This window comes from Myotis brandtii, unplaced genomic scaffold (genome assembly GCF_000412655.1).
Source record: "Myotis brandtii unplaced genomic scaffold, ASM41265v1 scaffold466, whole genome shotgun sequence".
In the NCBI taxonomy this organism is placed as follows: Eukaryota; Metazoa; Chordata; class Mammalia; order Chiroptera; family Vespertilionidae; genus Myotis; species Myotis brandtii.
Window position 1 is genome coordinate 2682678 of NW_005367809.1, and position 12196 is coordinate 2694873.

Sequence of the window (12196 nt, forward strand, 5' to 3'; positions counted from 1 at the left end):
CAGAGGCTGGGGGGCTGGGGCACAGAGCGGAGACTGGGGGGCTGGGGCGCAGAGCAGAGGCTGGGGGGCTTGAGCGCACCGCAGGCAGGAGAGATGCAGGCTGCTCCTCAATGAGCGGGTTGCCAATATGCTTCCACACTGAATCCGAAGCACTTAGCCTGAATGGGTGACAGATTTTGGCAACTGAAGATCGGCTGGGAAGTGACAAAAGTGTTTTCAATGCCCAAGTAATAGTGATTGCTCCAATTGAATTTCATTAACTTCCTTTTTACCCTGGGTTGTTTGTTTGTTTTCTTCCTGTAAGTTTCTGGTCGGTCTGTTTGGGATTTGATTCTTAATAGGGTGTACGCAGAATTACACTGAAAAGAAAATGTTTGCGTTCAGATGGAAAGCCAGCTGAGTTCCTTCTCGTAGTTCTCTGTGCCTGGTCTAGAAGCAGAACCGGGTTGGGTGCAGGGCGGTGAATCAGCTCCGGAGAGTTTTCTGGAAGATGTCCTCACGGCGGGTAAACAGCAGCTTGTGTCTGCGCCTTGCCTCCTGGCTGGACGGAGTGATGGCAGGTGGCCCTTCAGGGACCCAGCTTGGCCCGGGATGGTGTTCACATGGCATTCGTGCCACCGCCACCCGCCCGGGAGCCTCAGGCAGACGTGGGCTTCCAGTCGTGGCTGCTTCTGCGCGGAGTCCCTCTGAAGGGATGCAGGCGGTTGTCACAGTGACCAGCCCTGCCCCACAAAAGGCTGTGCAGTGGGGGAGGGGACACGGGGGGGAGGGGAAAGGCTCTTCCTCTGGGACTTTGGGCAGACACGTCCTGTCTCGGGGTTCCATGTTCCTCACACCTGGGACGAGACAGCTGGTCCCTCCCAGTGAGTCCTCCTTAGTGTCGGCTTTGCCATCCGCAGTCAGGGCCTCGGTGACATAAGCCCTCCCATCGCATGTGTTTTCTGCAGTTTAATAGGCGATCTGTGAGGTCAGCTTCAGCTGTAAAAGCACCATCTGGGTGTCCACCCATGAACCAGGAGGTCATGGCTCGATTCCCGGTCGGGGCACATGCCCGGTTTATGGGCTTGATCCTCAGTGTGGGGCGTGCAGGCGGCAGCTGATCAGTGATTCTCTCTCATCACTGATGTTTCTATCTCTCCCTCTCCTTTCCTCTCTGAAATCAATAATAATGTGTGTGTATATATATACACACACACACACACAATCTGTGACCTTTCACACGGACTGTGGCCATGATAGTGCCGCTCAGGCTGGTCAGTGAGAAGTGAATTTGGGGTGCGAATGGATTGCGTGGACCTCACACTGCACACAGCAGAGCACAGGTGCTCCCTGCAATGAGGAATTCTGTGGTCCTGAGCCTCCCTTTCTGTCAGACCTTTTCCATTTTCTAAAACCCAAACACTGACTGTCGCGCCTTCTGATCCGGGCGGCACATTTTCTCCTTCACTCTGCTCTTAGATTGTTAGCCGACTTCCCAACAGAAATCCCAAAGCTGGGAGTCAACAAAAACCACAAAAGGATGGAAATCCAAATTCGGACCAGTGGTTTATCCAGGAATTCCTCCTGCTTGATTAACCAGGAGCCCCTTCTCCCCATGGCGCACCTGCCCACCATGGCTCTGCTGGAATGAAGCTCTGGGCCGGGTAGGTCTGTGCCATCAGGCAGCGAGCTCTGGGCGGGCGAGTTTCTCCGGCCACAGTCCCACAGTCCACTTGGACAGCAGAGAGCACACAGGAAGCCCTTCCTGAAAAAGCAGTGTCTTTCTTTCTCTCTCTCTCTCTCTCTCTCTCTCTCTCTCTCTCTCTCTCTCTTCTGGAACCCATCAGTTTAAAGGCAAAAGCAAATCCATCAGTACACTAAACCGTCCCCATCAGCTGCCATCACTAGTGAGGGCACCGATCTTGACCTCCTAAGATTCACATTCTCCCTCTAAACCTGAAGGACCCACGAGTAATCCTCTCTTAAAGACCCAGTGCACGAATCCAGTGCCCACTCTTTGCGGGTGTCACTCAGAATAAAGGAGGTGTTGTTCATAAATCCTCTCTCACTGTAAAAAGTGCGTGCCTGCCGGCTGGGGCTTCAGCTGTTGTTAAAGGAAATCTGTAGGCAGAGCAAAGGGCAAGAGGGTGACATCTGACACCCAGGCTCTCTGAGATGGTTTGGCATGGAGCCTGCATCGAACAGCAGAAGCAGGGGGAAATCTACGCAATAAACAGGGAAAGATGAGGACGGTGCAACGCCAACTCCTCCTCTAAGCCAGCCTGTGGAAAGCCACTGCGACCTGAAATAGCCGGTCACCTCGAATCTGGGCCTGGAAGGCGGGAGAGCAGGACCACGTGACATCATGTCAGATGGAGGAGGCCGGATCTCTTCGTAAATCCCCGGCCACCCAGCACCGGCCTTCACCTTTGCGCCCAGCGAGGAGCACAGCTGGCAGGATCTTGTTTGGACACTTGCTCAGCGCAATGTATCAGGCGCGGCTTGAATAGACTGTCTCATCTTCAAAACAAGGGCGCGGTGGAACTTGTGATCCCTGCGGCTTGAAAAGAGAGTAATCGGCTGCTTGATACAAACGAGGGGCCAATTAGGATAAAGTTTCTAAGTCCTGTAATTACTCAACACCCTGGGCAGATAATTACCTTTGCAGGAAGCAGGTTTGAGAGCAGCAATTGTGTGGGCTCCCATGATGCTTAGGCGATAGGATTTCGCCTGTCTCATCGCAGCTAGAAGCGGAGCGGTGAGAGGGAGGCAGGGGGGCGGCTGTGGATTCCGGGTGATCAGTAGCCTGTGGTGTGGCAGCTCCGGCCGGGACGTGGCTGGGCGCTGAGTGACAGCCTTTGGTGCGTTGGGACCTGAGCGTCTCAAACAGGCTGTGCCGTGGCTTTGCTGTGCGTGCACATCTGTGCGGCGGCCAGGCCCTGGCAGCAGCTCTGTTAAAAATCAGCCTTTGTGCTGGCCCTACACCCCATTTCATTACCCTGGAGCCTGCACTTTGCTGATGGAAATACTCGTGCCTTCACCCTCGTTTCCCACGTGGAGGTGAAGCTGAGCGTATTATCCAGGGTGTGATCTCAATCTACGCACCACCGGATCGCAGCGGGAGTCTGGCATGGGAGCTGGGGCGCAGTATGGCCTTTGAGAGTCGTTTATAAATAGGACCTGTGTTGCCTGCCATGATTTATAAAGCCGAGATTCCAGGATGGAGCTGTGTTTGTTGGTTGAGAGAGAGTAAAGGATAATGACAAATGACAGAATACTGTTTTTATACAGCAGCGCTATGAAAACCCTTCTGGACAGTTCCTGGGCCAGACATTAAATTTCATGAATTTTTGTTCCTTCATTTTTCATTAATTTGTTCGAGGATATAAAAAAAAATGGAGAGAAATTGAATATATGAAAAAGACCCAAGTAGAATGTAAAGCAATGAAAATTGAACATTGGAAATGAAACATAAACTTGAGAGGATTAATCACAAGTTAGACAGCGCAGAATAAACGATCAGTGAACTTGAAAACATAGCACGAGGGATTATTAGACATGAAGCACGGAGAAGGAAAAGATTGACCATCAGCAGCGACTGTGGGACAATAACAATATGTCTAACATTCCATTTGTGTCCCAGGAGGAAAGGAAAAGGTGGGAGGTAGAGGGCAGGAGGTAGAACTATTTGAAGTTAATGTTGGCCAAAATTTTTCCAGATTGATGAAAACTTAAACCCATGGATCAAGGAAGCTCAAAGAACCCCAAGCCAAATAAAAATACATATTTGAACTATTTATTTTAAATACTTTAAAATGACTATAATAATCTCATTATTGAACAACGTATATTTGATGAAAAATAACTATAACCTCCCAGGACCCTCCACAATTAGAAGGGGGACATTATTTTTCATTTCCAAAGATCGATTTAGTGTTTCATTTATTGAAAGTATGGTAGAAGCCTGGCTGGCGTGGCTCAACGGTTGAGCATTGACCTATGAACCAGAAGGTCACCATTCAATTCCCATTAAGAGCACGTGCCCAGGTTGCAGGCTTAGTCCCCAGTAGGGGGCGTGCAGGAGGCAGCTGATCAATGATTCTCTCTCATCATTGATGTTTCTATCTCGCCCCTCATCCATTCCTCTCTGAAATCAAGAAAAATATATTTTTAAAAAGTATGATAAATTATCATTTCTGTTTTTACATTTGATTTGTTACAGGATCACATAATGTAGCCTCTAGAATACTCCACTAAAAATTTATGAGAATGAACGTGAAAAGATAAATGATTTGGCATTATTATGAAAATAATTTTGACTTCAGTGATCCCTTAAAGGATCTCTGGGACCCAGATGGCACTTTGAAAACCATTGATATAGATCAATGGAACAGAATAAAGTCAAGAAATAGACCCAGGAATATATATTCAATTGATTTTGAGCAGAAGTACAAAGACAACTTAATGGGAAAAAGGATAATCTTTTCATTAAATGGTGTGGAACATTTGGGCTGGCACACTTAGAAAAATGACCATCCCTCACACTACATACAAAAATTAACTCAATGGATCAGAGACTTAAACGCAGGAGCTAAAACTAACAACCTACAGACAGTTCTTTGTGACCTTGGGTTAGGCTAAGATCTTTCAGACAGAACTCAGAAAATAACATAAACCATAAAAGAAAAGAAGAAGATAAATTTAAGTTTTAAATTTAAAAGACAAGCCACTGACTAGCGGAAAATATTTGTCTATCATTTCTATAACGAAAGACTTTTATCTAGAATATTTCATCAATTTTTTGCAGCCCAATAGTAAGAAGACCAGCAACGTGATTTAAAAAATGAAGATAACATTTGAGCAGATACTTCACACCACAAGTTATGTGAGTGATATATGAACAATGTTCATCAGTATTAGTCATTAGGATAAAGCAGATTAAACTAAAACACAACACAACACGCACAAAAGAATGAATAGGAAACAAGTTGTCACATCAAATGGGGAGGATGCAGCCTCAGACTGGACACAGCCCAAATGTCCATTTTGGTTCCTGGATGAACAAATTGTTATATCCATGCAATGGACTATCACTCAGCAATAAAACAAAAAACGACCCCTACTGACTTACACAACAACATATACACTCCAAAGTGAAAAAGCCAAACACAAAAGACAACGTAACATGTGATTTCACTTACATGAAATTCTTGACAAGGCACAACCATAATGAGCGAAGGTGACCCATGGTTGCCTGGGGCCTACGACGGCAGCCGATGATTGATGGGGAAGGGACACCAGTGAGCATTTGGGGGGTGGTGACAATGTTCTGATTCTTGATCAAAGCTGTGTGATTTCTCCAAATTCCTGAACTCGACACTTACCACTGGAAACGTTTATGTAAATTACATGCCAATAAAGCCAACAGTTAAAACTCCATCTCCCATCCTCACTTGGAGCTGGGGTGCTCTGTCTGATAGATATCAACCCAGAAGATACATTTTGTGAAAGGCTGGAGTGAAGCATGATGGGCTTTTGTAGCTGCTGCTTTTTCTGCTGGCAAAGAGGGAGTGGAGGCATTTAATCTGTTCGGTGGCAACATTACGCGGAGTTCACCATGTCCAGTCATTTGCTCTGTAGGTGCCAAGGGGCAGGCGTGGGACGTCCATCCTGCTGGCGCAGACTGTAGCTGGCATGGCCGGATTCCCAAGCCGGAAGCCACAGCAGCTTCTGCTTCATCGCTCTCCTCTGATGGTGGCAGCCACCTGGCTGTGGGGGCCTCCTGGCCAGTATTAGTTTTGAGGCCCATGGTTTTCTGATCTTAGGAGAGGCGGCACCGATGCTCTGGTGTGGCTTTTGGAACTGTTCTCCGTAAACTCCACCTGAATCTGTGTCTTCAGCCTCTCATGACCCTGTGCGCCATATAATATCCTGTAATAAAACATTCTCCATCCAATCCAGGTAGGATGGACTTCGTCCTTTAAGGGAATGCCAGTACACTGCCTTGTAGGCATATTGTGAGACATGTGTGAAATTAGCCATGTCAGACACTTACCAGTGCCTGGTACTTAGAAAAGAACTCGAGTATTTATTATTATCATGTTCTCTAATGCTAGGTAAACACACGGTGAGTCAACTAGCATGGGAGTGGAAAATGGACAGTTGGCATTTCGCTCATTCTCTTAGTCAGGGCTGCTGTAACAAATCCCCATAGACTGGGTGGTTTAAATAAATCCTTCTCACAATTCTGAAAACTGCAAGTCCAAGGTCAAGGTGCCAGCAGACTGGGTGTCTGGTGAGGACCCCTGTCCTGGCTTGGAGAGTGCTGTCTTTTCCCCACGTCCTCACACGGCAGAGGGCAGCAAGCTCTCATGACTTCTGTGAAGGGCACCGACCCCATTCATGCTGGCTCTGCCCTAAGGACCTCATCGAATCCTAATTATCCCCCAGAGGCCCCACCTCCTAGCCTCCTTATACAATCTCATTGAGGTAGGCTTTCAGCATATGAATTTGGGGGGCACACAAGCATTTAGTTCTTGACACTCATCTGTTCAGATGGAACTGAAGTCCTGTAATGATACGATGGGTCCCCAGATGTCTGGCTTTTCAGTCCAAGCTACTGTGCCTCATATAATCTGGCCCCTCCCTCATCCATCATCTGCTCTCCGGTTGCTTACTGGACTCCAGGAGCACTGGCCTTCCACAGCTCGCTCTCACATGTGCTAAATTATATCTGCCTCTGGCTGACACTCATCTATTCAGATGGAACTGAAGTCCTGTAATGATCTGATGGCTCCCCAGATATGTCTGGCTTTTCAGTCCAAGCCACTGTGCCTCATATAATCTGGCCCCTGCTTCCCTCCCTCATCTATCATCTGCTCTCTGGTTGCTTACTGGACTCCAGGAGCACTGGCCTTCCACGGCTCGCTCTCACATGTGCTAAATTATATCTGCCTCTGGGAGTGAATGCAGGTACTAAGTTAGACTCCTGGGCATCTCACTTCTGCATCTTCATTAAGTTCAAGGTTGTAGATGACTCACACCCAAAGATCCTCAGAAATCCTGGAGATACGATTGTTGGTGTTTGATAAATTATAAGGAATATGAGATGTTCCAGGAGATGGAAGGTTGGCAAATGCTATACTGATTTTTCTAAAAAATAGGGGAAAATCAGATTTGAAAAACTGGAGTCCTAATGTAAATATCTAGAAAAACCAGTGGATGTATTAAATGGGTTTGGGAGATTGGAAGGAAAGAATGTGATTAGCAAGAGGCAGCTTTAGTTTACAGAGAACAAGTTCAGCCAAGTGTCATGTGCTGTTTTTTAAGGAGGGTTGTATGACAGGCAGATTAAGGGGACACTATGGACACACTTCAGCAAGGAATCTGACAAAGTTATAATATCCTGAGGAATAAAGTGGGGGAACATGAGCTGGCTCATAGCACAAGGCAGTGACCTGTCTACTCAGCATAGCTAACATGGGAGCAATTAGTGCCTGCCCACTGGCAGGCTCAACGCCACCTGAGGCTCTGAGACCACATGTGACCCAGGTCAAGATTAAGGTCAGCAAGTCAGTGGCTTGGTGAGCATGTCAGAAGGATAGCTTGCTTTCCCAGACATGTTGCTTGAAATCTTGATTGTGGAGTCATTCTTGACATTCCTATCACTGCTTGTGTTCATTATCTTTTAAATAGTAATTAATTGGTCTCATCCCAATGATCCCCACTGCCATTTGTCTTAGTGTGTGTCTCCTCTTCTCTCAGCTGCTGCACCAGCCTTCTGACTGGTATTTTGGCCACCAGCCTTCTGACTGGTATCTTCTCTCAGCTGCTCTGCTCCTCCCAGCCAATCCTCCACATTGTAGTCACTTATCTTCATAAAAGTCCAATCTGACCACGTCCCCCTCCTGATTAAATATCCCAGAACAAAATAAAGTTAAAGCACCGTCCTAATCCGGCCCCGATCTGTATTTCTGGATTCATTTCCTGTGGCGGTCTGCTTGGACGCAACCCTCCTGTTCAAAAGCACACCCAGTTCTCTGTGTTTGGGGCCGGCTGGTTCCACTGCTGTTCTCATCTTCTATCTGATGAGCCTGCCTTTCTCAAGGCCACGGAAACCTAAGGGAAAATTACACCACGCATCAGGGCCAAATTTCAGGAGTCCAGGGCCTCCACACACAGTTTGCATGGAAAATTCAGCACACGGCTTGTCTCGTGTGGGCAAGCTCTCTGCTCACACTTGAACCTGAATGACAACCCTACGGTCCTGGCACTAGGTGGCCATGAACACTCCAAGTGATGCTGAAAAAAGTTCAAATTGTCTGTAAACCAAGAGAGTGCAATCAATCTCCTTTTATTTTCTGTACATGCCTCACCCCTCCCCTTTGCAGGAGTCACCAGTACGAGCTATGGTGTTATAGCAGTCTAGATCTGTTAATGTCTTTACTTAAATATATATGTGCACACACCAAGTATGACTTTTCTTATGTGAGTGAGATCATAATCCACATTTTGTCCTGTAACTTGTTTTCAGGCTTTTTGATATGCCTTGGAAATTGTTGCTGGGATGATTTTACACACACACACACACACACACACACACACACACACACACACATATACACATACATACACTAGAGACCTGGTGCGTGAATTTGTGCACAGGTAGGATCTGGCCGGCCCACCCTGATGGGGGCTGATTGGGCTAGGCCTGCAGCGGGAGGGGGGGAGGGGACGCAGGAGGTTGGCTGGCCGGCCCTGTCGCCGATCAGGGTTGGGGGACCTGATCGGGGGCGGGGCCAGCTGGGGGAAGGGGCCGCCAGAGGTTGGGGGGTTCGATCGGGGCCCACATGGGGCCTGTTGGCTGCCGCAGTGCATGTCTTAGCAACCAGTCATTCTGGTCATTCCACCATTCTGGTTCCTGGACTTTTATATATATAGATACTAGAGACCTAATGCACGAAATTCATGCAAGAGTAGGCCTTTGCAGCCCCAGCTGCCTTGGCCCTCGCAGCCCCGACTTTGTCCAAAGGTCGTCCAGATGGTGGTTGTTCCACTGTTCGGCCGTTCAGTTGATTTGCATATTACACTTTTATTATTATAGATATATGTAATCTCATTCCTTCGTGAGTTGATTCCTTTGTCAGGACTCAGTTCTATAGTGTCTATGTTTTTCTCAAGCTCCTCTTGGCAGCTGAGTTACCATGCTGTGTGATTTCTTACATGAGCACATAGTAGAATGCATTATAGTTCGATCTCCACAAGTCCTCCTACTTTCTCCCTAAGTAAACTCCAGTATCCTCAGATAGAGACTGGGTCTCAGGATATTTTAATGGCTCAGAAAAATGTCTATGACAATTAGATTTGACTTTCCCTCCTAAGCCCAGTAGCAGAGAGTTATGGAGGTAAAAGCAAGCACCATGCCCCTTAGCCAGCTCTCTGGATTGAAATGATTAATTTCCAAATCTCTGACCTTCCGAGGAGAGATATTGATTACCTAATTTTCTGGGCATTTTGATGGCTCCTTTTGGTAACATTTTTGGAGCACTCAGTGATTTGTTGTGAAATATGAAATTTCACAGTGAGAGGCAGAATTCGGGGAAACTTTTCTATTCTGCAGTTGACAGCCTCCAGGCCCCACTCATTTTAAACCCAGCCTCCGTGGAAGCAATTACTTCCCAGCCCACCTTTTTAAGCTCCTTTTAAAAGCCTGTTCTCCACTACTGTGTTTTTTTTATCAAGGTATAATTGATATAACACATTATATTTGTTTTGGTGTACAAATTAGTAATTTGATATATGTATGTATAGTAAGATATTCACCACAATAAGTCTAGGTAGCATCTATCACCATATATACATTTTCTTTCTTTTGATAACTTTTAAGATTTACTCTCTTAGCAACTTCAAATATGCAGCACAATATTATTAATTATAGTCACCATGCTGTACATTACACCCCATGACATTTATTTTATAACTGGAAGTCTTTAACTTTTGACCCTCTTCAAACCCATTTCACCCACCCTCTACCCCCCACCTCTGGCAACCACTGACCTGTTCTCTCTATCTATGAGCTTGTATTTTGTTTTTTAAAGCTTTTCACATATGGTATTTGTCTTTCTATGTCTGACTTATTTTTACTTAGTATAATGCCCTCAAGTTTCATCCATGTTGTCTGAAGTGGCAAGATTTCCTTCATTTTCATGGCTGAATAATATTTCTGTGTGTGTGTGTGTGTGTGTGTGTGTGTGGTATGTACTACATCTTCTTTACCCATCCATCCATTGATGGACACATAGTTTGTTTCTATATCATGGCTATTGAGAATGCTTCAGTGAAAAGGGAAGTGCATATATTCTTTTGAGTTGTTTTTCTTTCTTTTTTTCCTTAAATACCCAGAAGTGAAATTGCTGGATCGTGTGGTAGTTCTGCATCTAGTTTCATTCTTTTGCTTGTGACTGTCCAGTTTCCCCAACACATTTATTGAAGAGACTGTCCTTTCCCCATTGTGTATTCTTGGCTCCTTTGTTGTAAATTAATTGACATATATAGGCATGTTTCTGGGCTCTCTATTCTGTTCCAATGATAGTTGTGTCTGGTATTTTTTGTTGTTGTTTATTTGTTTTTTAATGACAGTACCATACTGTTTTGATGTTATAGCTTTGTGATGTACTTTGAAATCATGGCACGTGATGCCTTTGGCCTTTTTCTTTCTTTGGCTATTTTAGAATCATTTGTTCTATTGCTGCAAAAAAAAATGCCATGGAATTTTGATAGGGATAGCACTGAATTGTAGATTGCTTTGGGTAATATGGACATTTTGTTAATACTGATGCTTCCAATTCATGAGCACAAAATATTTTTTACACATCAATTCAAGTAACAGTTGATTCAGCTAATTCTTCTCCCATAAAACAGAGAAGTGTGAAGTTTGAACATCTTTGTAATATTCAAAAGCATTTTTATTTACATTAGCATGCTACCTTTTAAATAAAAATATATTATTAAAACAAACCAATTACTAGTGTTAATGGTGTAAATGGGATTCTATTGAATAATTTTGTTTAATTACTATTTACTGCAAAGTACAAAGGGGGTAATTTTTGCCATTTTATAGATACTTTTTAATTAAATTCTCAGGGGCAATGATACCTCATTTAAATGTGTGTTCTCATAACACTATCACAGTGCTTTATATATTCTAGATAATAAAAGTTTGTTCAATTAATGTGACAAAACTTGTCACAGATAAGAACAGATCCAGCTTCTGAAATAATAACCACCTTTTTAATGAGTAAAGTTATAGCTAAATTCCATGTCAGTTTTTCTTCATTTTAATTATCTATGTGCTTCCTGTATTCATGCCCTCCACTAGCACTTACTGAGCGCCAGGTGCAGCAGGCCTGTGATTGGCTGTGCCCCGGGAGAGCTCTCCGCATGACTCTCTCACCAGGTGAGCGCTCTACCTCACCTGGAGTCCTTTCAGGACATGCCCAAGAGAGTGACCCCAACCCAAGGGGGGCTTCCCTTTGCTGGCTTTTTTAGGCAGATATCACCAACTCAGATGTCTATAAAGACATGTTAGAAAATATAAATACGTGTCATGAGACAGACAAAGAGACGATAGGGAGTGGTGGGGTCGGAGGACACTGGGGATTGCAATATTCACATCCTTCCCTTACCATTACAGCATGATGGGAAACTGCATTTTTATCTGAAATATCATTATCTAGAAGCAGTGACAGTCAGCGAAAAAAATAAAGCAAATTACAATGTAGAAAGCCAAACGTTGGAAAGAACATGTGAGCCCCTTATGGTTATGGCTGAATGGAACCTGTTTGTTGACTGGATTTGGCCTGTAGATGAGCACCACGTGACCTCTGCTTCCCAGAATGCTCTCTGAGTTGCTTCTCTTTGTTGACCATTCCGCCTCTGCCCTAGGGGGTGTTAATAAGGGTGTTTATACCATTCAGAAAAGGCTCCAACTGCTCCCCAGTCTTGGCGTTAGTCTATAATTTCACCAGGACAACAGCTTAAACTATAACATGATGCCAGCATCTGCACAAAATCTACATGGGTTTCTACAGATTTGTACTTCAAGACAGAAGCACGATCTATAGCCTCTTCAAAGGCATGTGTTATAGATGTTTCTCTCTTTCTCATTCCTCAATATTTCAGGCTTCTGTTTTAGTCATTTGTACTGTTTTGCCTTTGT